The sequence below is a fragment of the Balaenoptera physalus genome (assembly GCF_965194825.1).
Source record: "Balaenoptera physalus genome assembly, chromosome: Y".
Lineage (NCBI taxonomy): Eukaryota > Metazoa > Chordata > Mammalia > Artiodactyla > Balaenopteridae > Balaenoptera > Balaenoptera physalus.
Window position 1 is genome coordinate 2,893,706 of NC_138904.1, and position 27,250 is coordinate 2,920,955.

General features: G+C 41.7%; 1 long non-coding RNA gene across 1 annotated transcript in view; it reads right to left on the reverse strand.

The window, feature by feature from the left end:
• Window positions 1-25,132, reverse strand: part of LOC309653461 — a 261,969-nt gene extending 236,837 nt beyond the window's left edge. Inside the window, exon 1 of the long non-coding RNA XR_014259195.1 lies at window positions 24,627-25,132. This is a non-coding gene — a long non-coding RNA (uncharacterized lncRNA). The remainder of the gene's footprint in view (window positions 1-24,626) is intronic.
• Between the last annotated feature and the right edge of the window lie 2,118 nt (window positions 25,133-27,250).

Sequence of the window (27,250 nt, forward strand, 5' to 3'; positions counted from 1 at the left end):
AACCTAACACACGTGGGCCTCCCCCTTTGCACTCTCATAGTGTCCATCCTCAAAACACAGGCCCAGAATTCAGGGTCTCATTTGTAGTCAACCAGGACACCAGAAAAAAGATTGTCCTCGAAGGTTTTCTCAAATCCTTCCACACCAAACCGAATGGCGCTATATCTACCCTCAAAGGAGGGTCCCCCTATCAGCCCCTCGCAGAGTTGATGGGACTCTTTAAGGGATTCTCCTGTGACTGCTACCAGGTACTCCCTTAAACAGGCAAGGGGAAAACTCAAATTAAAATTAATGGAAAGGGCTTCCCTGGTGGCGCAGTGGTTGAGAGTCTGCCTGCCAATGCGGAGGACACGGGTTCGAGCCCTGGTCTGGGAAGATCCCACATGCCGCGGAGCAGCTGGGCCCGTGAGCCACAACTACTGAGCCTGCACGTCTGGAGCCTGTGCTCCGCAACAAGAGAGGCCGCGATAGTGAGAGGCCCGCGCACCGCGATGAAGAGTGGCCCCCACTCGCCGCCACTAGAGGAAGCCCTCGCACAGAAACGAAGACCCAATGCAGCCATAAATAAATAAAATGAAATTTAAAAATTAATGGAAACTCTGGCCAAATCCTGGTAGGTACCAGGGCTATGCTCTCTAAACCCCACATTCTAGGCAGCCTGCAGATGGGATCCAGGGAAAACTGGCAGAAGCCAGGGAAGGAGAGAATTACCACCAGAGTCAGCTCTTCCGGGATCTCAGTGGCTGGTGGGGAAAGGGAGAAAATCTCATGTTGTCCCTTCCTCTCCAAATGCACACTCTTGTGAATACGCTTTTGGGGGACCCACTGGCTGTCCATCCTTCCTTTCCCAGGGATAACTACTGCCTTCTTGTCTCGTTTTGCGTCCTGAGAACGTGGCTGGGCTTTCTGCCTGCCCAGGGTCACACAGGTTGTTCGTTCTTGCATATGGGGGTGCCCAGATATGGCCAGAAATGTAGGTTGCACCCCATTTGTGGCCAGTGTCCTACAGACAGTGGCCAGCTCTCAGGGGGACTGTCCAAGTCTTCCTTTCTTCTGATTACCTTTGGAAGTGGCTCTGGATCTTTGGACATAGTATACCTGCACCCTCTTTGGGCAATGCCTCTTGCATTGTACTTTTAGACAACGTGATTTCACAAGCTAATCCAATCTACTGCAACAATAAGAAAGATGCAATCCTCTCTCTACTGTATATGGAAAGGAATGCCACTGCCTTCACGCATTGGTACGCAAATACCACCTAAAAACTTTCAGTAGCAGAAGAAACTCGAATCAAGTCCATGCCTGTTTGCATTCCCGTCGACACAGCTGTACGTGAGCAGTGGGAAAGGCTGAGCTTGCAACCGAGCCATTTTCAGCCCCAAAACCATTACTGGCCAACCTCTCCAAGTCCAATTTTCCAAAGAAGTTCAGAAACAGCCATTTTCCCCTTTGTATTCACTTTATTTTCACTGGCACTCTACTACCTATGAAGCACTCTGACAGACAGTAGGTGGGCAATACAACCCTTCCTTTCAAAGAGCTTAAAATGAACCACTTGGAAAAGCAAATTCGACAGACTGGAATATCACATGGTCATGATCTGCACTAGTACCTAAGATCTATACCCAAACGCTGCGAAAGGCAATGCAGGTTTTAAGGAAGGTGTCGTACCGAAGGATGCAAAAGGGAAATCATACTTCAAACGGCAAGGTGAGGCTTCCAAAAAACATCACCTGAGTCATACTTCCAGGTAACATTGCTTCTGACGGCTGCGTTTTTCTTCTCTTTCACTTTCTTTCTCTGCCTGGTTCCTCTCGCGTCTTGCATACTCTCTCCCGGGTTCTTTCCTAACAGCAATCGGCTACATTCTCTGCGATTCTCGTCCTCGTTCCTTACAGAGTCCGCTCGGCATATCTACCCATCAATCACAAAACGGGGTGCTGGGCAATCAAGTTCTTTCCTCCACAGACAAAACCCAGAGCACTCACGTTCCACGAGGCATGGGACCAACACAATCCCCCCCGAGACAACGCGAACATTGCCCTCCTTCATGCTGAAACGCAGCAGCAGCTTTGGGGTGTTCTTAGTAACCGACTAGCGACGCCATAAATACTACTTCACGATTTAGACTCTCCTGTGTATTGGGCTTCTACGGGACCACCGTGCAAGTTCCTTTAAAATGCAAACCTGTTCCCTTTCCCTTTTTATTTGATGAACCAAAGCCCACACACTCTTCCTATGTCCTTCATGTTTACCTCATGTCCCCTTGGGATCCCCTCCACAGATACCACAACACATTTAGTTGTCTTCTCTCCTGAGGTTCCTCTTAGCTGTAACAGGTTCTCAGACCTTCCTTGTTTTTGAGAACCTTGAGATTTCAGGAGGACCTGAAATTTTGTAGAATGTCTGTCTCTACTGGGATGTGTTTGTTTTCCTCATGCCTAGACTGGGGTTATAGTTTTTTGGGAAGGAAGACCTCAAAGGCATCACACCACATCAAGGGCACACACTTATCAACATGTGTTATCACTGCTGATGTTGTTGACCCAGACCACCTGGCTGAGGTGGTGTTTGCCAGGTTTCCCGACAAGTAAGTTACTTTCCCCCTCACTTTTCATATTGTGCTCTTTGGAAGGATGTCACTCCCCACAGCCTGTCCATAAAGAGCGAGGAATTATGTACCACATCCTGGAGAGTGAAGTCCTTACACAAACTGTATAGAATTCTTCTGCACTGTTCCCTTCTGTGTTTAAGCTTCAGGAAGCATATATTTACCTGTCCTCAACTTGGATAACACCTACTTCCAAATGTTATTCAGAAAAAAATATTTAGTAGGTGCCTGCATTGCTTATTCCATTCACATTGTCTGATCTCTGTGGAACAGACAAGACAGTTGAAACCAGAGTCCTGATTTCAGTTCTTTAACTCTGAGATATTCGCCACACATGTGTCTCCTGCTCGATTTCAGTCATATGGTCCATTTTCCTTTGGTGTACAACACTTAAATAAGAGGAGAATTTCCACACCAGACTGTGTCTGCAGAGTCTACCATAACACACACTAGTGATACTTCTTCTATTACTTTTTAGTTTCCTCTTTTAGGCTTGATCTACTTGATTTTAACAATAATTATACTTGGCTATAAAATTCTGTTAGCATCATTTACACCTTGTTTTTGCATTCAGAGGAGAGTTATACATATCCATGTAAATCATCCATCACGGGCACACTACACGCCATCATTAATATTTTCAGAGTATTACATACGTGATTTACACACATACAATGTACAGAGAGTTATGATAACCCACACTTCTCACAACGGTCTCTTGGATGAATTCTAGTGATGGAGCTACAGAGCGCCAGAGATTTCTGATCACCTCCTGATGGACATGCAAAACAGATCTATGAAAAAGCAACCTATTTCTCTTCTCTGATACTGGAAGCACACTTTCTCTTTCAGAATGCCAGCTCTTTTGTGTAAAGAAATAAATTGCAATTTGGGTGATGTGAAGAAAAGACTCAAGGGCCAAGGCTGGGATATGAGGATGAGTTTGAGAGAGGGGAAGAGTGATGACATTGAAAAAGTAACTTTCTTGGGAGAGGTGTTTACATGTAATATTTAAGTAATATTTGGCTTTCGTCTATGGACAGGAGGGTTGAGGGTCTTGGTAGCCATGGAAGAGAGGTATAGAAAGACAGGTTACGGAGGAAAAGGGCACAGAAACAGGACAACACCTGGAGGAGATGCATCTCTGGTGGCCTTCCAGACTCAGATCTGTTGTTTGGATCTTGATGGGCATAAATACCCATGGTATCTCACAGGACATGCTCTGTGTTGGGTTTTCCCTATTTATATTCTTAAGGCTTTTGTTCTTAAACTCTGAATACTCTTTTGTGCTTATGTTTTGGTAAATTAAGGGTAGTTTTGGTGTCTACTTCTGCAGCCAAAAAATCTCATAGGAACTAGACCATAGCCAAGCACTGGTAAATAGACCAAATGGGATCGAGTACTTAGCTCAAGGAGAGCTCTCCAGTCAAGGAATGACCACAGAGATTTGGAACACGCAATACACTCTAGAAATTCTAGAAGATGCTACAAGGGCACCGAACATCCTGAAACCATGCAAGACTGGGGGGAGGGGTGTGATAAGTAAGTACACTTGGGATCCAGAGTTATTAGTCTGATCACCCCACCACTGTCCCAAGCTATCTACTGTTTCACAAAGTCGCAATTATCCTTCCACCCTTCTGACGGTATCGCTTTCTGTGGGCACCATGTTTAGAATCACCAGATCACACCAAAAAATCATAATATAAGTCAATAAACGGGATATCCCTGGTGGTCCAGTGGTTAAGACTCTGTGCTTCCACTGCAGGAGGCACAGGTTTGATCCCTGGTCGGGGAACTAAGATCCGGCATGCAGCATGGTGCAGCAAAAAAAAAAAATTAAAACTTAGAAATTGTACACAATGGGGGTCTAATCTATAGTCAGAAATGTTATCCGTCAACAATCAGAGAATCCTACTAAGAACCCAGTAAGTCTAGAGTGTGTGACAACCTTACACCTATTTTTGGCTGATCATAATGTACGTATTTTTTATCGAATAAATAACATTGCTATACAGAAGAAGAAAAGTGCTTTTCTAATCGACAAATGAGGAATCTGCTTTATCCTATAAAATGCTGCTTTAAAGAAAAATGCTATTAGACATTTTTGAAATAGTTTAATGGCGGTAATTTGTATATAAATGTGATTTTCCTATTATTGAAAAACCAGCATAATCTATTAAGCAGTTCATTAACCTAAATGCCAAGTAGTTTAGCAAATATTTAGTATGTACACTGTATCTGCCAAGCATCGGGTTAACACTGAAGAAAAACAAAAACAAAAAACCCCAGCAATATTTTATCCTGTTTTATTGTAAGACTGCCTCAAATGTCATCTGAATTTTTGTCATCTATGAGAATTAATGCTCAAATTTTGCCTAACCGTCCTCATTAAGCCAATCTTCAAGTGTAGTTTAAAACACCATTTGGACGGAGCTGAAACTCATGGGAAGTTTAATTGCCTTTTTCTAAAGAATAAATTGCTCTTGGGAAGAGTATCTGTCTCACTTAGGTGGGAAGGAAGACAGAGCAGACTGTAATCACGGAAAACATATACCTGTCCTAACAGCATGCCAGGTTAGAAGACAGAGAAGAATCACTTCTGTGGGCCGATGGACCCACGGGCGTCGGCAGGACACCTTGCTATAGTCCTACACCCACTAGCTGTCCTGGAATTTCACTATTACAGGAACAAAGGTCTTTGACACATGGGCTTCCTTTCTGCCTTAGGTATGTGTGAATGTCTGTGTGAGTTGGAAACGGAGACAGAGAGAGAGAAGGGAGAGGTTAAAATTTTAGCCACCTTTTGTCATGAGGAAAGGACTTCTGGACATCAACATTAAAAAATTAACTTTAGGGCTTCCCTGGTGGCGCAGTGGTTGAGAATCTGCCTGCCAATGCAGGGCACACGGGTTCGAGCCCTGGTCCGGGAAGATCCCACACGCCGCGGAGCAACTAAGCCCGTGCGCCACAACTACTGAGCCTGCGCGTCTGGAGCCTGTGCTCCGCAACAAGAGAGGCCGCGACAGTGAGAGGCCCGCGCACCGCGATGAAGAGTGGCTCCTGCTCGCCACAACTAGAGAAAGCCCTCGCACAGAAACGAAGACCCAACGCAGCCAAAAATAAATAAATAAATAAATAAAATTTAAAAAAAAAAAATTAACTTTAAAGACCAGTGGTGTGTTCCTTAAGGTTCTGCCCATTAGGCAAAAAGAAAAAAGCACAGTACAATTTTTTTTTTTTTTGCCTAACTTTCATTGGTCAATAATTATACTTCCAGAAATTAATACAGGGAAACATAAAATATACAAGAGTAAAACTGATGAGTTTTCAAATGAAGGTAAAACATGACATATGAAGATGAGTTAAGAAAAACACTGCCCCCAAAAAACCTTCTAAAATATTCTAAAGAAAGGAATATATATATTTAGAAGATGACTGAAATGGTGGGAAGGATAATTCGAAAATTTCACATAAATGCAAAATAGGTCAAGAAACAAGAAAATGATATGTAGTAAATAAAAGCAATGAAAAGTTAGCCAACTAAAGATAAGGCATGTAAACTCAGTCAATTAAAAGAAAAATAAATAAGCATGAAAATGTACCTCCCACACTGATGGTGGGAGTGTAAATTGGGTGCAGCCACTATGGAAAACAGTATGGAGGTTCCTTAAAAAATTGAAAATACAACTACCATATGATCCAGCAATCCCACTCCTGGGCATGTATCCAGAGAAAACTCTAATTCAAAAAGAATACACCGTACCTTGGAAATATGCTACACAGAAGATCAACTATTTCCCCCTCATGTCTGCATACTGCCCTCCTCTGCACTCTAAAATGAGATTTCCTAAACTTCCTGGACTAAGGAACAGAGTGTGTGTGTGTTGTTATTTAAGGGGAAAGTAGAGGCACCTTATGAAAATAATATACTTGCAGTGAGAATAAGGTGATGCATGAACAGAAGTATTCAGATGGTCCTATGTTTACCACATCCCTTGTGCTCACGAAATTACCCAAGCTTGAGATATTTTGTACAAGATACAGCATCACTGGGTGTGCTTGGGACACCATTTAAAAATATGCTCAAACTGTTCATCATTGAGTCTCAATCAGCTTGTTCTTTATCTGCTTCCATTGGAAGGCTCACTTGTTATTTCTAAACAATATTTCAAGATGTGTTCTCTACATATAGGATCATTAAAATTGGTTTCCTCCAGGTTTTATAGTCTCACCACCTCCTTGGTGTTCCCTCTCATGGCCACCAGACTTCCTACACCTTTTCTGCCTTCATGAAAGTCTAACCTTTCCTGGAAATAAGTGATTAGTGTAAAGAGGCAGGATACTTTTACAAAAGTCAGTCACTTTCCTACATGCCAGCTACAAACAAGTGGAATTGGAATTAAAAAGGCAATGCCGTTTACATTACCACCAAACTATGAAATACTTAAGGGTGGAATCTAACAAAATACGTGCTACAAGACGTACATGAGGAAAACTACAAAATTAGAGACAAATGAAACCAAAGAGCTAAATGGACAGGTATACCACATACATGGATAGGATGTCTTGATATTGCCAAGATGTCAGCTCTTTCCAACGTAATGCAATCCCAAATCCCAGCAAGTTATTTTATGGATATCAATAAACTGATTCTAAAGTTTATACAACCGAGAAATAAAATTTATATACCTCCCCCCAGACTCTCTTCCAAATCCAGTAGTCAGTTATGACTTTATTCTTTCCTTCCTTCCTTCCCCTCTCCTCTCTCCCCCCTTTTTTGTCTAAGCAAACCACATCTTGTATCTTTTCTGGGCACGAAAACCTCTTCCCCTAAATATATCCATGAATTTCTCTGATACTTAATTGCAAACTCTGCCTCTGAGAAGTCACATCCTTAGAGACCTCCTGTCCCTCCTGTAATCACATTTAAGCATCTATAAATCTCTACACCAGGGGTTGGCAAACCATTTCAATAAAGGGTCAGACAGTAGATCTTTTAAGCTTTACAGGTAAGGCTGTCTCTGCCACACATACTGTTTAAAAAAGTTTTTAGTACTTTGAAGTATAACTTACATACCATAAAATTCCCCCGTTGTCAGGTAAAGTTCAGTGACTTTTAGTACATCTATACAACTGTGCAATCTTCACTACAAACCCATTTTAGAACATTTACATCCCTTCAAAAAGTCTTCTCATGGCCATTTGCAGTCAATGCCACCTCCAACTCAGGCAACTACTTATCTAATTTCTAGGGAATAAAAAAAGCCTTTGCTAAAATTTCAAATGCATGGAATCATACGCTATGTAGGCTTCTTAGCATATTGATTTTGAGGTTCATTCAGCTGGAACATGTACCCATGGTTTGCTCCTTTTTCTGTGGAACAGGATTCCATTAGATGGATATGTCACAGTGTATATATCTATTCATCCAGTGATGGACATGTAGATTGTTTCCAGGTTTTAGCTGTCATGAATGATACTTTGAACACGGGTTCAACACTTGTCTTGTTGGAGGTTTACAGCAACATTGCGACCAGACCTAAGTGGACAGTTGCAAGAACAAAGGATTCCGGGACCAAAGTTTGTAACAAGCAGCCACATCCCCTCCCCTTTTAGTATAAAAGAAGCCTGAATTCTAACTCGAATAAGCTGGTTCTTTGGGACACTACTCCACCATCTTCTCGGTCTGCTGGTTTTCTGAAAAAAGTCTCTCTTCTTTGTCCCAACACCTCATCTCACAGTAACACCCTCAGTATTTCAGTTAAACAGAGAATGAAAATCTCCCTTAGATCTCCAACTGAAGCCACTTGCTTCAGCTTTTCACCAGAGTTGTGCATTGCAAGGCTGCATCTTGCAATTACTAAGCATTGTCACCCTTTGATTTCCACTACATTTTTAGCGCTTATGTATACACACTTCCCTAGGGGGATAGGAGAAGGGAATGTCACCTCCACTGGGGGGTGGAGGGAAGACCTCGCTCTAACTCTGCTCCTTAGCCCCACAATCTTATCCATGCACTTAGCAACTGGACTATGGTAGAAACGCAATAAATATTTGGTGAAAGAACGAATGGAAGCCAAATTTAGATGAAAGCTCCCGCACATAATGACATCTGTCCTCATGGGATACAGTTTTACCCAGCTGCTGCTCTGCATGGCTTCAGTTAAGGAGGCTGCAGGCTAGAAACTTTTGTAACAACTTCGTAGGAAGACCAAAGAGTTACCAAGACAACAGACGATGTGAATTATTTGTAATATATCCTGGACCCCCAAGTATGTGTGCAGCCCACGTGAAAATGAGGGTAAAATTATCACTGTCTATATCTATAGCTGGAGAGGGTAGAGTTGTCTGTCTCAAGTGTGATACAATAGATAAATATGAGTTTTTTCTCCTGCAGGACACAAAGTTCCTAATACATACCCACTGTCACAATGTACTTTAGGGAGAAATATATATATACTTCTATGTATATACACGTATTGACAAATATGACTGAGATGAAAAGCATGCAAGGGGTATTAACACATCACAAGCACAGCTGTTTCACCCTTGTGAACAGACATCATATGTTCTTCCATGGTGATGTGCAAACACCTTAGTTGTTTTTCCTGCCCCTGCACTTTCCAAAGTATCTTCAGTTGATTATGGGATAATTCTAGTGTAAATGATATACATGTATAATATGTATTATATACAATACATATTAGATATAAATGATATACAGGTATATTGTATGATTATATAATACATGTTAGATAAAATACATATCTGACATAATACAATATGTCATTATATATTATATCTAATACACATTATGTACATATATAACCCCTTGCAAACCAGCATCATAAACACAAGAACAGTATTAGTGATAATGGTTACAGAAAGTTCTTTTTCAATTCTGTAATACATAAAATGTTGATATTAGAAATTCCCTACCTACTTTATGACCCTTCTCAACCTCATTAAGGCTTACCCCTGCCCAAAGGACAACCAAAAACAGGCATGTTTTGGGTATTCTTCTCCATTCCTATGTTAGGTTCCTACCATAAACTTTTACAACCACAAATGATCTACAGTTTCTACACTTTACAAAAATTATACAGTACGCTGTCGTAGAGGCAACTTTTTGATTAATGCATCTTACATCTGTCAGTGTTCATGTATAAGAAATATAGTGCAGTATTTAACTGTTAATTGTATTCCCCTGCATTACATATTCTACTCTTGAACATTTTGTTTGCTTTTACTCTTTGTTAGATGAGTACAGTTGTTAGGAATGAATGCCATTTTATTTTTTCATCTGTTTGCTGCAAATGTAAGACTGTCTTAAGGTAATATACCTAGAGCTATAACTGCAGAGTACTATGGTATAAAGTACCCATTTTCAATTTTAGCAGAGATGTGCATGTTTTAAGTCACACTTCCATTAGCAGGTTATAGTATGTCTTCCCATTGATGTTAAGAATTTCTCATAATACTATCCAAGGGTTGCCGTTTCCTTCTTCTCAGTACATCTTTGTCATTGTTAACCTTGATGACCAGATTAAGTTGCTGTGTGTGGGGTTTCACCTTGGTAAAGTTACTCTTTGCAATTAATATGGATCTGTGGCAGACACTTGGAGACCACCTTGAACTTCTGCCCAATAATTCTACCAGCCATTGGCGGATAATGGCTACAACTATTTCCGTGGTACTTGCCTAATAGCGATTGTACACTTTCCTCATCCTTCCCATAGGAATTAATCGAAATTCTTCTGTAAGGTAGAGCTATCCCTTATTTATTAAATTAGTGACTTACAGCTGTGCGAACTCAACTGATTTTTACATGACTATGGGGTATCAGCCAGTACTCTTGTTATTTTGTTGCCCAACTCTTTCCAACTTTCAGGATTGGGAGCTCCTTGAGTTTGACTTCTGCATACTTCCAAACTACAAAACATCCGACAGACCCAGATCGACAGATATTCCACAGAATACTTGACCATTACTCTTCCTAAGCATCCAGGTCACAAAAGAACAGGAAAGAGGTACGACCTGCTCCAGTTAGGAGAAGACTAAGGAAAGACGAATAACTATATAATGTGAGATTCTAGACTGAATCCCAGAATGGAAAAAAAACACTGATTTTAAAATAGTAGAATCTGAATTATGCCTACAGTTTAGTTAACATCATTGGACCCAAATTAATTCCTTAGATTTTACCAATGCACCAAAATTAGGTAAATGTTAAAATTCAAGGAAGCTGGGTGAAGGCAAATTCTCATTACTCCACATCCCCGTCAAAAATCAAAACAATCAAAAATAAAACAATTTAAAAAGCCTCCTTAAAAAAAAAAAAAATTGACATCTGCTAGGTGCAATTTCTGAGATTCGTTTATCTCTGCCATGATCCATGTTTTCTGTCTGTGCACCAATACAGGACTGATAGTTTAAATTAAATCATGGCTCTTACTATAGAGCTCTGGGAACTAAAATCTACTTAAACATTTTATCTGCTGCACAAATATGCTAACACTGCCTAAGTATTTTTCTCGCCAGCTTAAACAGCAAACATTTTACTAACAGTGACGTAACCAAAAACCAAAACAAAAAAACCCCAAAACACAACTACAAAATATTTTAAATTCGGGGAAAAAAAAAAAAATCAAGAAACTAAGTTCTCAATGCATCAATGAAACCCTCATGATTTTACTGTGCAAAGTGTATCTAAACAGGCAATGTGAACCCTGTGTTTTCACTAAGGATAATGAAGCTCTTTAAATTCAGATTTATAGTGTCATGTGTTAAATGCCTCCTTGCTTTCATTTCATCTTATAGCAAATCACCATTCTTCACGGCAAAAATTGTTGTGATTTGTCTCAATTCCTGCAGAGATGACAGGAACGTATTCAGTCTCTAGGTACTTCACAAACACGAAGGGCCACTTCCTGCTTCTCATGTTGTATGACTTCATTAGTGTGGCCACAAGACAAGAAAAGGAAAAAGATGAAGAAATTGCACTGGACACACTTGACCTTGGGAAGCTCAGGATTCTCTCCATTTCGTGCTTTTACCCATTATTGCAAACACCTGTATGTTTAATGTCTGCTTTCCATGTTTTCACTCAAAAATAAATGAAAAAGCAGCATTTTTCCCCTTTCACGTAGACGCATTATCACGCCTTGCTTTTGTATTTCCTGTGCTTTTAGTATATCACTCCTCTACATTACTGTTATTTTTATTTCTCAGGAGAAAAACAATTAGTTGATTACACACTCAGCTTTTTTTCTGCACCTGGGACGCAGGCAAGGATTAAGCATATTTATGTAACCCGTAATGTGATCAATGTCAAAAACCCTAGAAGGTCTGTCCGCTAGAATTTCTGCCCCTGACAAATACTAGAGAGGAAACAATCTGGCGTGTTAAGAACTTTATTCTGACCAGGATAAAAAGAACATGAGAGGGTGAATACCAGTTAGAATTTAATGGACACTCACAAAAATTATCAACCCTAATAAAATTGAACATCATTAATAGAATTTATCAAGCCTCCAAAATTTTACAGATATGTTTGAAAGGAATGTTAAAGTCCTAATACATCCCCTAATATGGGATGCATTAGGACTTAATGAATTTAAGGCTCTAAAATATTGAGGATACTAGCTCTCATAAATAGATGAGAATCTGAAAGGTGGTGAATACCTCTTTCTTCTACTTGCTTATCTATCTAGATTCTGACTTTCCTATTTTCTACTCCTATTTATTAGAGGAGGCTGTGGGTATTCTAAAGTTGCTTTCATCACCCGGGAATTAGCCCAGATGTGGAATATTTTAAGGCCAAGGGAGAAAGGGGGGGTGGTGGTGGGATGAATTGGGAGATTGGGATTGACATATATACACTATTGATACTATGTATAAAATAGATAACTAATGAGAACCTACTGTATAGCTCAGAGAACTCTACTCAGTGCTCTGTGGTGACCTAAATGGGAAGGAAATCCAAAAAAGAAGGGATATATGTATACGTATAGCTGTTTCACTTTGCTGTACAGTAGAAACTAAAACACTGTAAAGCAACTATACTCCAAAATTTTTTTTAAAAATCAGGAAAAAATGTTACTCAAGTGTTAAAATAAAAAGGCCATATAAAATTAAATCTGTGGCATTTCATGGAGGCAATTAAGGCTTGAAAAGCTGGAAAGGCTCGTCAATCATGTACTGACCATCCCTCATAGTTCCATGTTTCTCTAATACTCAAGGCACATGGAAATCGGGAGAGAAGAGAGAATTGTAGACCCCAGAAATAATTGAGTTCCGCGGCCTCAGAGTCACACTGTATGTAATTGACGCTCAGAGTTTATTCAATACGCAAACATCTTTTTTCCCTACTTGTTCATGTGACAAGCACGGCTCCTTGGAGACACAGCCTGCTCTGAAATATCTGCCTTCTGCTTCTCAGACCTACTGGAAAGGATGTTGCCTCAGTTTCGTTCCTTTCATGGGGAGCTCCTTCCCTCTGAAGCAGATGTAATTACTCCCTGCTCCTCTGTTAATCAATGCTGACTTTCATTCCACGGCAGAGTTAGGACCTTATTTGTTCCCTACGGGGTCTAAATATAGCAGGAGACTGACCATTTTAAGAGCAGGAATCTTGAGTTATTTTTCTTCATTCTGTACAATTCAAGGAACTGTCCCAATAGAATTCCATAGGTGTTCAGATTACCGTTATTAGTAATGATTTTCACCTACTGCGTCAAATTAGGGACACTTTAATTGTAATAACCACCTGGTTAGTCATTAATCAATGACAGAAGTGCACTTTTTCCGATGTAGCCAAATTCCTGGGCATTTCCAATTCTACCCTCTGTCAGATGGTTTAGTCGAAACCCTCTTTCTTTTTGTCCTTGTAGATAAGGTTATGCCAGTAGCAGTATTATTCACTGTTAATACCCTGGCCACAAAAATTTACTGTGGAATTAAAGGGAACATAATTTCTATGTAGGATAACATTGTGATGTGCAATTTAGAAGAAAAAGCTCTCTTCTGCTACACGCAAGGCATATTTTCATCAAATGGCTTTCTTCTTTCAACAAAGTTTTATTTTTCTTTGAGCAAGGTTTCGTAAGACAAGGTCCTACATTTTAAAGAAAAATTGATGTTCGATTGTGAAAAATCTCAACCTCTATGGAAGCTATATTTTTTAAACAGACGCTTTTTTTTTTTCTTTGCCGTGCCACATAGCATGCGGGATCTTAGTTCCCCGACCAGGGATGGAACCCGCGCCCCCTGCAGTAGAAGCGCAGTCTTAACCACTGGACCACCGGGGAAGTCCGTAACAAATACGTCTAAGATGCTTTCTTTACCCTGGGACACATGACTAACACAGACCACATTCAGTTTCCCCACAAAATTCCAGAGAAGAAATCTTCACCTTCTTATAAAATCTTAACACTTTTTGCTGGAGGAAGAGGCAAGAATTCAACTAGGATCAAATATAACAAGAGGGATATTTATAAGAAAGACGTGATGCATCATCTAGTGACGGCAACCATAGATTCCTGGAACTGAACCACCATCCCCGTATCTCATTTCTCCCTTTTCTAATTGATAGGCAGTTTCATTACACCTGAAAACACTGTGCTTTGACGGTGAGGAGCGATGCGTTGTAAATTAAAGGGGCTGATGGAAAGCTCAACCAGCAAATGAGCATGCAACCTGCAGATAGCTCAAAATCGCCGCTTTTTCTTTTATAAAGTTGTGTGCAAACAAAATTTAATTTCCCTGGATCAATGCGGGATGGATTGTGCATTTTCAGGGGCACAGGAATGATGACAGCTACTGCTGTCTTTTGAGCCACAGCTCCAGCCATCCATTTCTCCATCACTACCTTTCTCAGAAGCCAGATTTCAGAGAAAAAAACAAACCTAATGTCCCCTGAATTCAAAATGAGACTCTGAAAAGCATCCTTCAGAATTCGGGTTGGCGGGGGGAATAACGTGAATCATCTAAACTGTCAGTCACCAGACAAGGTTCCATCTGTAAATGTGTTGGGTCAGAGTATTATTAACAGAAATCAAATGCAAAACACTCCAGCAGGAGAGAGAGATGAAAATCCACCATCTCCTTTCAAAACTGGATTTCTTTCATCAGTGGAAGGCATTTATTCCCAACTGTCAGTTTCTCTATCCTGTTTTGCTATCTTTAACATGAACATTTCAGACCTTCCGAAGGACCCTTCAAAGGATGTCTGCCTGCTCCGAACCCTCCAGATTACTAAAGCTGCTTTGAAACCTTCTTTTTAGACATTTGCTTGAATGTTTTTCTTCTTTTTGGTGATTCAGGTTCCCCAGCAGCACCCTCAAAACAAACTCTCACCTTCTTACTCAACTGGTAATTTTTCTTCCCACCGCTCCCTCCCTGGGGTGTGTACAAGCAAAGACATTAATGGGGGAAAAAGGCAAACTATGGCAAAGAAGCAGCCATCGTTTCCAGGGGTCCCACCAACTACGGCATCTAAAGTTATGAGAAGTCCAGAGGCCGTTCAGATGAAGGGGTGTTGGGAGTATCTGGGGACGGTGATACAGACAGCGGCCAGGACTCCCCACACATGCAGTGAGAGAGGTTCTGAGCACAGCTTTTAAAATCTGTTCTGGGGGGGGTTCCCTGGTGGTGCAGTGGCTAAGAATCCACCTGCCAATGCAGGGGACGCAGGTTCGAGCCCTGGTCCGGGAAGAGCCCACATGCCACAGAGCAACAAAGCCCATGCACCGCAACTACTGAGCCTGCGCTCTAGAGCCCACGAGCCACAACTACCGAGCCCTCATGCCACAACTACTGAAGCCCATGAGCCTAGAGCCCGTGCTCCGCAACAAGAGGCCACTGCAATGAGAAGCCTGTGCAGTGCAATGAAGAGTAGCCCCCACTCACTCCAACTAGAGAAAGCCTGCACGCAGCAATGAAGACCCAATGCAACCAAAAATAAAATAAATAAATGTATTAGGGAAAAAAAATCTTTTCTGGGGACTCCCCTGGTGGCGCAGTGGTTAAGAATCCACCTTCCAATGCAGGGGAAACGGGTTCGATCTCTGGTCGCGGAAGTTAAGATCCCACATACCACAGGGCAATGAAGCCCACGCACAACTACTGAGCTCACGCACCACACTAGAGAAAAAACCCACGTGCCACAACTAGAGAAGCCCGCGCGCTGCAACGAAAGATCCTGCATGCCTCAAAGAAATCCTGTGTGTCACACATAATACCTGACGCAGCCAAAAACTAAAGAAAAAAAAGTAAGATTTGTTCTGGATGTTAACTCAGGAAAATCACCACTGTCCTACGTGGAGCAACATCTCGATAGCACCAAAACTTCTAGAACAAGATACGGAAGAAACTAAACTACTTCTTGTTTGCCCAGCTGTCCTTCTCAACCTGCTGTCCAATCAAACTTCCAGCTCTGGTGAGTGACAACCTCGGGAGACAGCCTCTTGCAAGTACTGAGGTTTCCCGGCTTGTCGGGTGGGATCTAAGTGGAGGACCTGGCTGGTGGATTGACATCCAGTGAGAAGGGCCAACGGGTCTACGTGAAGCTCATCTGCAATCCTTGCATTCACCTGGTGGATTGATTAGAGTAGGGCTTGCCCTTCAAGTGTCTTCCCATGTTATAGGAGAGTAGGCACTAACGGGAACCTGAAAGTTGGGAGGAGAAACCAAAGGGTGTCTTTCTCGCTCTTGGCTGCCCAAGCGTGGGCGTTGGTTCTGGCAGGTCGACTTCCCAGGACAAGCCCATCGTGGACACTGAGATGCACCAGCAGGGCCAGCAACACCATCTCCTCGGAGTCCTGCCTGAGCCCCGACTTCACAGACCGTCCCGGTCCTAGTGATGGCAGCCTCTTCCTGTGGATGTCATCCCACCTCACTGATCCCGTCTGGTGCTTTCAGCTACGCAGCATCTCTCTAATCAGTCCTCTTCGGAAACCCAGAGTGAGGTTTTTGTTATCCTCACTGGACCTGGACCTTTACTGATACATCTAAAGTTAAGGTGCCAGTAGGAGTGGACCAAGTGCCTCTACAAGTATTATACACGGGACTTCCCTGGTGGCACAGTGGTTAAGAATCCGCCTGACAATGCAGGGGACACGGGTTCGACCCCTGGTCTGGGAAGATCCCACATGCCACAGAGCAACTAAGCCCGTGAGCCACAACTACTGAGCCTGCGCTCTAGAGCCCAAGAGCCACAACTAATGAGCCCATGTGCCCCAACTACTGAAGCTGCATGCCTACAGCCTATGCTCAACAAGAGAAGCCACTACAAGAGAAGCCACCGCAATGAGAAGCCCACGCACCGCAACAAAGAGTAGCCTCCACTCTAAGCAACTAGAGAAACCACGTGCGCAGCAACGAAAACCCAACGCAGCCAAAAATAAATAAATTTATTAAAAAAAGATTATACATGTATGTCAGGGTATTTTATACACACACATATAAATAGCATATATAAATTGCATATATAAAAATTTATCTACATATATGTAAATTGCAACTCAATTTCTCTTTTTAAATATTATTCATAGACATTTTTTCCAAAGATATGCAGATGGCCAACATGTACATGAAAAGATGCTCAACATCACTAACCAGGGAAATACAAATCAGAACCACAATGAGATATCATCTCACACCTGTGAGAATGACAATCCTCAAAAAGACCCCAAATAACAAATGCTGGCAAGTATGTGGAGAAAAGGGAACCCTTGTACACTATGGAGAACAGTATGGAGGTTCCTCAAAAAAACTAAAAATACAACTACCAATATGATCCAGTAATTCCACTCCTGGGCATATATCCAGAGAAAACCATAATCTGAAAAGATATATGCACCCCAATGTTCACTGCAGCACTATTTACAATAGCCAAGACATGCAAGCAACCTAAATGTCCATCGACAGATGATGGATTAAAAAGATGTGGTACATATATAGTGAAATATTACTCAGCCATAAAAAAGAATGAAATAATGCCATTTGCAACAACATAGATGGACCTAGAGATGATCATACTAAGTGAAGTAAGTCAGAAAGACAAACAGCATATGATATCGCTTATATGTAAAATCTAAAGTATGTTACAAAACAGAGACTCACAGACTTAGAAAATAAATTTATGGCTACCAAAGGGGAAAGGAACAGGGGAAGGGATAAATTGGGAGTTTGGAATCAACATATACACACTACTATATATAAAATAGATAACCAATAAGGACCTACTGTATAGCACAGGGAACTCTACTCAATTTTCTGTAATAACCTAGCTGGGAAAAGAATCTGAAAAAGGATAGATATAACTGCAGCACTTTGCTGTACACCTGAAACTAACATTGTAAATCAACTATACTTCATTTTTTTTTTAAATAGCTACATGTACCCCAATGATCACAGCAGCACTATTTACAATAGCCAAGATATGGAAACAAACTAAATGTCCTTCAACAGATGAATGGCTAAAGAAGATGTGGTACATATATACAATGAACTACTACTCAGCCATAAAAAAGAATAAAATATTGACATTTGAAAAAACATGGATAGACTTGGAGTGCTATGCTTAGTGAAACAAGTCAGAAAGAGAAAGACAATACTGTATGATATCACTTCAATGTGGAATCTAAAAACATACAACAAACTAGTGAATATAACAAAAAAGCAGACTCACAAATAGAGAACTAGTGGTCACCAGTGGGGTGAGGGAAGGGGGGAGGGGCAAGATAGGGGGAGGGGGTAAGAAGTACAAACTATTAGATATAAAATAAGTTACAAGGATACAATGTACAGCACAAGGTATATAGCCAATATTTTATATTAACTATAAATAATGGAGTATAACCTTTAAAAATTGTGAATCACTATGTTGTACACGTGAAACAAATTATAAATCACCTCTACCTCTATTTTAAAAAAGTAAAATAAATTAAAATAAGGGTCAGATTACAAAGCTGAGAATCATATTATGAATATTTTCGAAGTTGGATAGACTTGCATCCAAATGAGTATGAAAATAATTTCATTTAGATAGGTCAGATTAAATAAAATATTTGAAAAAAATTTTAACAAGCACAATGCAATAGATACCTAAGAATCAACAGTAGTAAATCTGTCTAGAGTAATATGAAAAGCAAATAAATTTGAGCTGAATCAAAATAAAGACTATTCATGCTTACCCCAGTTTTGGGGATAACAAAACTTAAAAAAACAAAGTTGAAGGTCTTTACATAATTTTAAGATTTAGAGTAGTCAGTACAGTAAGGTGTTTGCATAGAGCGCTCAGAGATGGACCCACCCACAAATGGTTCATTTATTTTTCACAGAGGCATTGAGCCACGTTCACGGAGAAACATCTTTTATGAAATATATATATAAATATATGAATATATTTTATAAATATATAAAAGCACTTGATGTGTTATATATTTGTATCTTCACCAAGAAGTACTCACCAACAGCAATCAATGAATTGTTACCACCCAACTGAATTACTTGCGTGCACTTGAAAATTACATATTTTCTGTTTAAACAATGTTGAATATAATGCATATATGAAAAAGGACAGAATTTTCTACCTTAAGCACAGTTCAGCTACACAATCTGCTAAATTGCCACCTTTGCTCAGGTAGAGAACGTAACTCTTGAATACTGCATTTGAGTGATACTTTTTGGCAAGCAATATAGGATTTTTGGCTGCATGAACAAACGCATCAATACCTCGTTACACGTTCCCTTGTTTGTTTCATATAGTGAACCAAAGACATTCCAAAGGGTAAAAATACATAAACAAGTGATATGACCTAAGAGTGCATGTTGGATATTTCCTAAGAACTGACTGTATTATCTTACAGGAGCTGGTCCTCAACCATGAAGATGCAGACACCTGCACGGTGACTGCAGGCATCATAGAGACAGGAAATTCAACATGACCAAGATGGATAAACAAGACTAGAATGCTAGCATATTAACCACATAGGCCTCTCACTGCAACTAGAATATTAAAGGAAACCTAAAAGCATTACATTCTCCATCAGTTAAGTGGGCAAACTCACAAAGCAAAGAAAATGATCATTTGATTTTTTTTCCCATGAACGTAAAGTTAGGTGAACCATACTCTTACAGGACCAGATTTCGAACACCTAATCTAGTCTCAACAAAAACAATGGTTCAGTAAAGGAAACTCACGTATGAAATGGTTACTGTTGGCTCATTAGGTTTTCTCTCCCTGTTTTTAGCTGACCAGGACAGGGGTTCCTTCTGATGGACACAGAGTATCTTTACAGCTACAGATTGAAATGCGATCAGCCACTACTTCTTAGAGACTTCCTATTTTCATATTCTTTGATTTTCAAGTCTCATTTCTAGCGGACTTTTGTTGTTGTTCATCTCAGTTTCCTCAGTGCTTGTGGGAAAATCTCTCTCCTGAACCCATGGATCAGTCCCACACTGTGTAATGACCTCTTGCCCAGCCCGGTCATTTTCCCAGGCAACTGTTTTTGTTCAGTTCCTGTTCTAAATTGAGTCTGTTAAACCGCTGACACATTTCAGTCCTATGCGAAATGATTCTCATATTCTGTAGTTACAGAGTTGTTCAGCCCTTTATGATACCTTCCGGATATACGATAAAATGAAAGTGGAGGTCGTTATCATTATGCAGAACATGGTCCTTTCCAGAATGGCTCGGGGCATTCTGAATTTGTAACCAATCCCAATGACCTTCTCGCCAACCACAAACTGAACTGCCCATCCTAGAATCCAAGTTGATCTACCATTAGGAGCAAAGTCCTATGGTATTTCACTTGATGGACAGAATGGAAACCTCACCGGCGTCACCGCATATACAGGATTACATGAATTTAATGAGGTGCAAAAATTCAATGAGACCACGTTGGGGAAAGGTTCAACTTTGTTGACAACAGGACAAAATAACAGGGGTAACATTTCATTTATACTTTAACGACTTCTGAGTAATGCTCATGCAAGGGGAGTAAACGTCCGTTTGTGAAAGGGACACAAGGAAATAAGTGAGTCTTTTGTGATACTTTTGTGATACACTCAAGGTTGCTGTAAGCTGAGTGGACCATTAGAACAAATGAAATACCTTTTTGTACACGCAAGTATCCTTTTGGGGGAAAGGGGATAGAAAAATCTTGGAGAACGCTGTCTCTGATCAACACCTGTTAGAGAAAAGAACCAGGGCGACCCTCCCAGGAGTCTCTGCTTGGGGCCCAGGTACAAGACCGGGGCCCTCGCAGCTGGGGGAGAGCTCTGTTGAGATTTTTTGGGGGGGTTGATGCAGAGGATTTGTAAACGGGTCTTGGTATCTAGGCATGCTGAATTGGTGTTGGTGCATCTTGAAATAACCACCAAACCCAGGACCTTCTAGTCAATGCAGAATCGTGTTCAGTATGCTTCCTGTGGCACGGAAATAACTGCTCAGAGTGTGGATCAAAATCCACCTTCCTCTCCATTTGTCATTTGAAACAAGAGGGACCCACCTTTTCCATTTTTTTTTTTTTTTAATAGACTTGTTTTGGAGCAGTTTTAGATTCACAGCAAAATTGAGACGAAGGTAGAGAGACTTCCCATATCTCACACACACACACACACACACACACAGCCTCCCCCATTATCAACATCCCCCCCAGATGGTATAACTGCTACAAGTGATGAACCTACATTGACTGAAACATTATCACCACCCAGAGTCCATCGTTTACATCGGGGTTTGCTCTTGCTGTTGTGAATTTTACGGGTTTAGACAAATAATAACATGTATTCACCACTGTAGTATCATGCAGACCTTCTCTTTAGAAGCCATTGAGAATTGTTATAGAGAAGATTTAAGAGGAAAACATAAAACATCCTGCTAACAGGTCTTAAAGTGAACTACCATTTGTGTGAGAGAGACAGAATGAATGAAAATGAGAGTTCTGTTTTTTCAAAGATGGTGAAACAAGGCATGCATATTAAACTGGTCATTACAAAAAACCCACCATTTTGTAGTTGCTCCATCAATTTTTTGAAAATTTAAAATAATTTACCCAATTAAATTTACCCAAATTAGTATCTCTCTAATTTCATGATTTCTGTTCATAATGGTACCACCCCATGCTGGTCAAACCTTTCAGAATTATGTAATAGTCTATCTTTTCTATTTCTGCATTTTTCTAACATCAGTTTAGTCAATTGCTTGCTATACAGTATCTCTTACCCAAATGTAACCCATACTTTCTATCATCTGTTGTTTATATTCTTCTAATCTAGCCTAGTTTTTGTAGTCAGTTTGTGCTTAGATTCTTGTCTTATAATCACTGCTGCTCTTTGAGATTAAAATAAAGGATTAAATTGCTGTTGCAGGCATCTGCCCAAAATACCAAGAGAATTTCATCAATTTAGGAATTTTTGCACCCAGAGCTGTAAGGTTCAAAACTTAATCTAATCTGTGACCCTTGCATAGCTCAGCTCCAAAATGCTAACTCTAAGCAATTCTTCCTCTCCAGTATCTTTTAAGTATCCAACCAAAGGGCAAAATTATTAGGAAAGATAAAAATACCAGAGATGTTCTGAAAGCTATGAATTAATCACCATATCCATGCACTATAAGAACCTAGATGGCTGAATAAGTATGAAAACAGATCAAGGGGAATACAAAAATCATTAAGAAGAGTGTAGAAGCTTCCCTGGTGGCGCAGTGGTTAAGAATCCGCCTGCCAATGCAGGGGACACGGAGTTTGAGCCCTGGTCCAGGAAGATCCCACATGCCGCAGAGCAACTAAGCCCGTGCGCCACAACTGCTGAGCCCGCGTGCCTAGAGCCTGTGCTCCGCAACAAAAGAAGCCACAGCAATGAGAAGCCCAGGCACCACAACCAAGACCCAACTCAGCCAAAAATAAATAAATAAACTTTATTTAAAAAAAAAAAAGAGCGTGTAGGACACACCAAGCTATCCACAATAAAATGTACCAAGCTGGCATAAAGGTCAGCTCAGATAGTCCTAAATGGAAAATTTTCATATGGTTTTTTGGTAAAAAGGCCCAAATCGGGTTCTCTGTCTTTCATTTTTTTGTATGTTTCCTTCCAGAGTAAACATGACTCTTTATATATGGTACCTTCAGAGATCATGATCTAGCTCAATGTTCTGCTTGCTTTGAAATCGATCAATTTCCAATCCATTGAAATGACTTTACAATTTATTTCAGCTTGTGTTGATTGCATAGCCTGCCTCAAATGGGACAATTTGTAACTTTATAGTGGGCAACTCCTACAATTTCAAAACGTAGATAACGAATATTTCCAAAAGACTACTGGGATTGGGTTACTCCTCAGTGCAAAAGCTGCCATTACGGAAGATTTAGTCTTAAAGAATCTATCACCCAACCGAACGGCTTTCAACAAGCCTGGAGTCTTAGCACAGTAATTCAGAGTTTCCTAAATCTTTAAAGAACTTGCTTCTCAATCTGTGAATGATCTACGTATGTATACATTCTTCCCCTTGTTAAGTTTACTTACAATTTACTTGCAATCTTTCATACAATAGAAAGAATAAGATGATGGTTCAAAATTTCATTTTATATGTACATATACATCAACATTAACATAAATGTTAATTAACATACTTAACATTTTAGGTTTATATATAACAATGTTTATATATCAATTTTATATACATATGTTACATATGGATATATTTATAGATATACAAACATGTATATATATAAATGTTTACACAGTATATAAATTATATAGATGTATTTAGATATACAAGCATAGGATATTAATAGGTTAAGTAGGTTAACATATATATGTATTTAAATACAAAACCAATCACAGATTGTCATTAAGATAAAACGAAAAACAGGTCTTTCATTTTTCATTCCACATCTTAGTGCATCTGAACATTTTCTTTTCCATAATGAGTACTGAGTCTCAGATAAATTGTTTAAAGGCTCAGCGAATGAGTCAGCTCGGAGGCGCCCCTCCTGCATTAGCATTTATTCATTTTCCATTTCAATCTAGCCCTTGTTTAGCTTTTATTAACTCTGAAACGGCTGCAGCAAATGAAATGTAATTTTGCCACAGCTATCAAACAAGCTGCTCCTTTCAACACTGAGAACCAGCTGCTGATCGGACTAGCTGATTAATGCAATTCGGATCGCAGCCTTCTCATGAGCATGAAAAACAAGATTTTATTTTAAATCCAATTCCCCACCGTCTTTGAAGCAAACTTGGGAGAAACCAACTCGGTTGTAAAACCAACAAAAATAACACTTGAATGGTCTAAGCTACCGGGGCAAAAAAGGGATAGGAAAAAAAGGAAAGAGCACACAGCAACCTCAAGGAGATAGGAAAAGGAATGCTAATTATTTAAAGAAAAAAAATTGATAAAGCGTGCTTGCTTCAAATATCTGTAGATACCTGTTAAAAAACCCTTCGTTTTTTGAGATGCAACGATTTCCTCCCTTACTTGAAAGTTTTCTCATTTATGGTTGGGGGTAAAGATTGAAAGTCACTTGAAGGGCACAAAGTAGAAAAGAAACCTCACCGTTGACTTTTGACTACGCAGTTGCCTTGTACTGTAAACCTCAGGGCGAGGTAGGTATGGGGGAAAAGGAGATTAGGAAAGAAGGCGAAGAGCACACAGCAGCCTCAAGGAGGTAGGAACAGGGGGCTGGTCACCCACGCCAGTGCGTGTGCAGAGGTGGGGCGTGGGGTCCTCAGCACCACCCAGTTCGACCCAGTTCTGACACCTTCTGCCTGAGGAAGCATCAGACCCCACAGGCTGAGGGCGCAGTCCCCCCAGACTCCCCCCTCCGCCACCACAACTCAGACGCCCATCCCAAGATCAAGTTGTTACCTGTGCTTCTGAGAAGCCGGGTAAAGGTGGCTGATGCCAACGACCCTCCCACCCCAGCCCCAGAGCAGCTCACAGACTCACAGGACCATTTTACTTACTGGAAACGCCAACTGATGACAAAAGGACCTAACTCACCGCTTTCTGAGAAAAGATGCGTAGGCAAGGCTACGGCAAGGGCCGCGAGCTTCTGTGCCCTCTCCCAGCGGCCAAGACTTCACCAACCCAGAAGCCCTCCAAGCCCTGACCTCTCGGGCTTTATGGAGGCTTCGTTACTCAGGTGGGATTGATTAAATCATCGGCCATTGGGGATTGATTCAACCTGCAGCCTCTCCCCTCCCCGGACGTCCAGGGGTGGAGTTAAAGTTCCAACCCTCTCCTCCCCTGGCTGGTTCCCCTGGAAACCGGCCCCCATCCACAGGTGAAGTAGGGGCAAGAAAAAAAGCCACCTCATTAACATCACAAAACACACCTGAAAAGCTCCAGCACAGGAAATTCTAAGGGTGTTGGGTAGGAAGGAGCTCTGCACCAGCAACAGGGATGAAGACCAAATACGTAGTTCTTACTATAAACCACAGTATCTCGGATATTTACTCTGGACCGCCCCCTTCCACACCCCAGAAGGCCAAACTCAGGCGAATGCTATTTATTTAAAGAAAAAACAACTGACAAAACGAGCTTGCTTCAAATATCTGAAGGTTCCTGTTAAAAAACCCTTCGTTTTTTATTGAGATGCAACGATTTCCTCCCTTACTTGAAAGTTTTCTCATTTATGGTTGGGGGTAAAGATTGAAAGTCACTTGAAGGGCACAAAGTAGAAAAAAAACCTCACCGTTGACTTTTGACTACGCAGTTGCCTTGTACTGTAAACCTCAGGGCAATGTAGGTATGGGGAAAAAGGAGATTAGGAAAGAAGGCGAAGAGCACACAGCAGCCTCAAGGAGGTAGGAACAGGGGGCTGGTCACCCACGCCAGTGCGTGTGCAGAGGTGGGGCGTGGGGTCCTCAGCACCACCCAGTTCGACCCAGTTCTGACACCTTCTGCCTGAGGAAGCATCAGACCCCACAGGCTGAGGGCGCAGTCCCCCCAGACTCCCCGCTCCACCCCCACAACTCAGACGCCCATCCCAAGTTCAAGTTGTTACCTGTGCTTCTGAGAAGCCGGGTAAAGGTGGCTGATGCCAACGACCCTCCCACCCCAGCCCCAGAGCAGCTCACAGACTCACAGGACCATTTTACTTACTGGAACGCCAACTGATGACAAAAGGACCTAACTCACCGCTTTCTGAGAAAAGATGCGTAGGCAAGGCTACGGCAAGGGCCGCGAGCTTCTGTGCCCTCTCCCAGCGGCCAAGACTTCACCAACCCAGAAGCCCTCCAAGCCCTGATCTCTCGGGCTTTATGGAGGCTTCGTTACTCAGGTGGGACTGAGTAAATCATCGGCCATTGGGGATTGATTCAACCTGCAGCCTCTCCCCTCCCCGGACGTCCAGGGGTGGAGTTAAAGTTCCAACCCTCTCCTCCCCTGGCTGGTTCCCCTGGAAACCGGCCCCCATCCACAGGTGAAGTAGGGGCAAGAAAAAAAGCCACCTCATTAACATCACAAAACACACCTGAAAAGCTCCAGCACAGGAAATTCTAAGGGTGTTGGGTAGGAAGGAGCTCTGCACCAGCAACAGGGATGAAGACCAAATACGTAGTTCTTACTATAAACCACAGTATCTCGGATATTTACTCTGGACCGCCCCCTTCCACACCCCAGAAGGCCAAACTCAGGCGAATGCTATTTAAAGAAAAATAAATTGATAAAGCGTGCTTGCTTCAAATATCTGAAGATACCTGTTAAAAAACCCTTCGTTTTTTATTGAGATGCAACGATTTCCTCCCTTACTTGAAAGTTTTCTCATTTATGGTTGGGGGTAAAGATTGAAGGTCACTTGAAGGGCACAAACTAGAAAAAAAACCTCACCGTTGACTTTTGACTATGCAGTTGCCTTGTACTGTAAACCTCAGGGCGAGGTACGTAGGGGGGAAAAAGGAGATTAGGAAAGAAGGCGAAGAGCACACAGCAGCCTCAAGGAGGTAGGAACAGGGGGCTGGTCACCCACGCCAGTGCGTGTGCAGAGGTGGGGCGTGGGGTCCTCAGCACCACCCAGTTCGACCCAGTTCTGACACCTTCTGCCTGAGGAAGCATCAGACCCCACAGGCTGAGGGCGCAGTCCCCCCAGACTCCCCCCTCCGCCCCCACAACTCAGACGCCCATCCCAAGTTCAAGTTGTTACCTGTGCTTCTGAGAAGCCGGGTAAAGGTGGCTGATGCCAACGACCCTCCCACCCCAGCCCCAGAGCAGCTCACAGACTCACAGGACCATTTTACTTACTGGAACGCCAACTGATGACAAAAGGACCTAACTCACCGCTTTCTGAGAAAAGATGCGTAGGCAAGGCTACGGGAAGGACAGCGAGCTTCTGTGCCCTCTCCCAGCGGCCAAGACTTCACCAACCCAGAAGCCCTCCAAGCCCTGACCTCTCGGGCTTTATGGAGGCTTCCTTACTCAGGTGGGATTGATTAAATCATCGGCCATTGGGGATTGATTCAACCTGCAGCCTCTCCCCTCCCCGGACGTCCAGGGGTGGAGTTAAAGTTCCAACCCTCTCCTCCCCTGGCTGGTTCCCCTGGAAACCGGCCCCCATCCACAGGTGAAGTAGGGGCAAGAAAAAAAGCCACCTCATTAACATCACAAAACACACCTGAAAAGCTCCA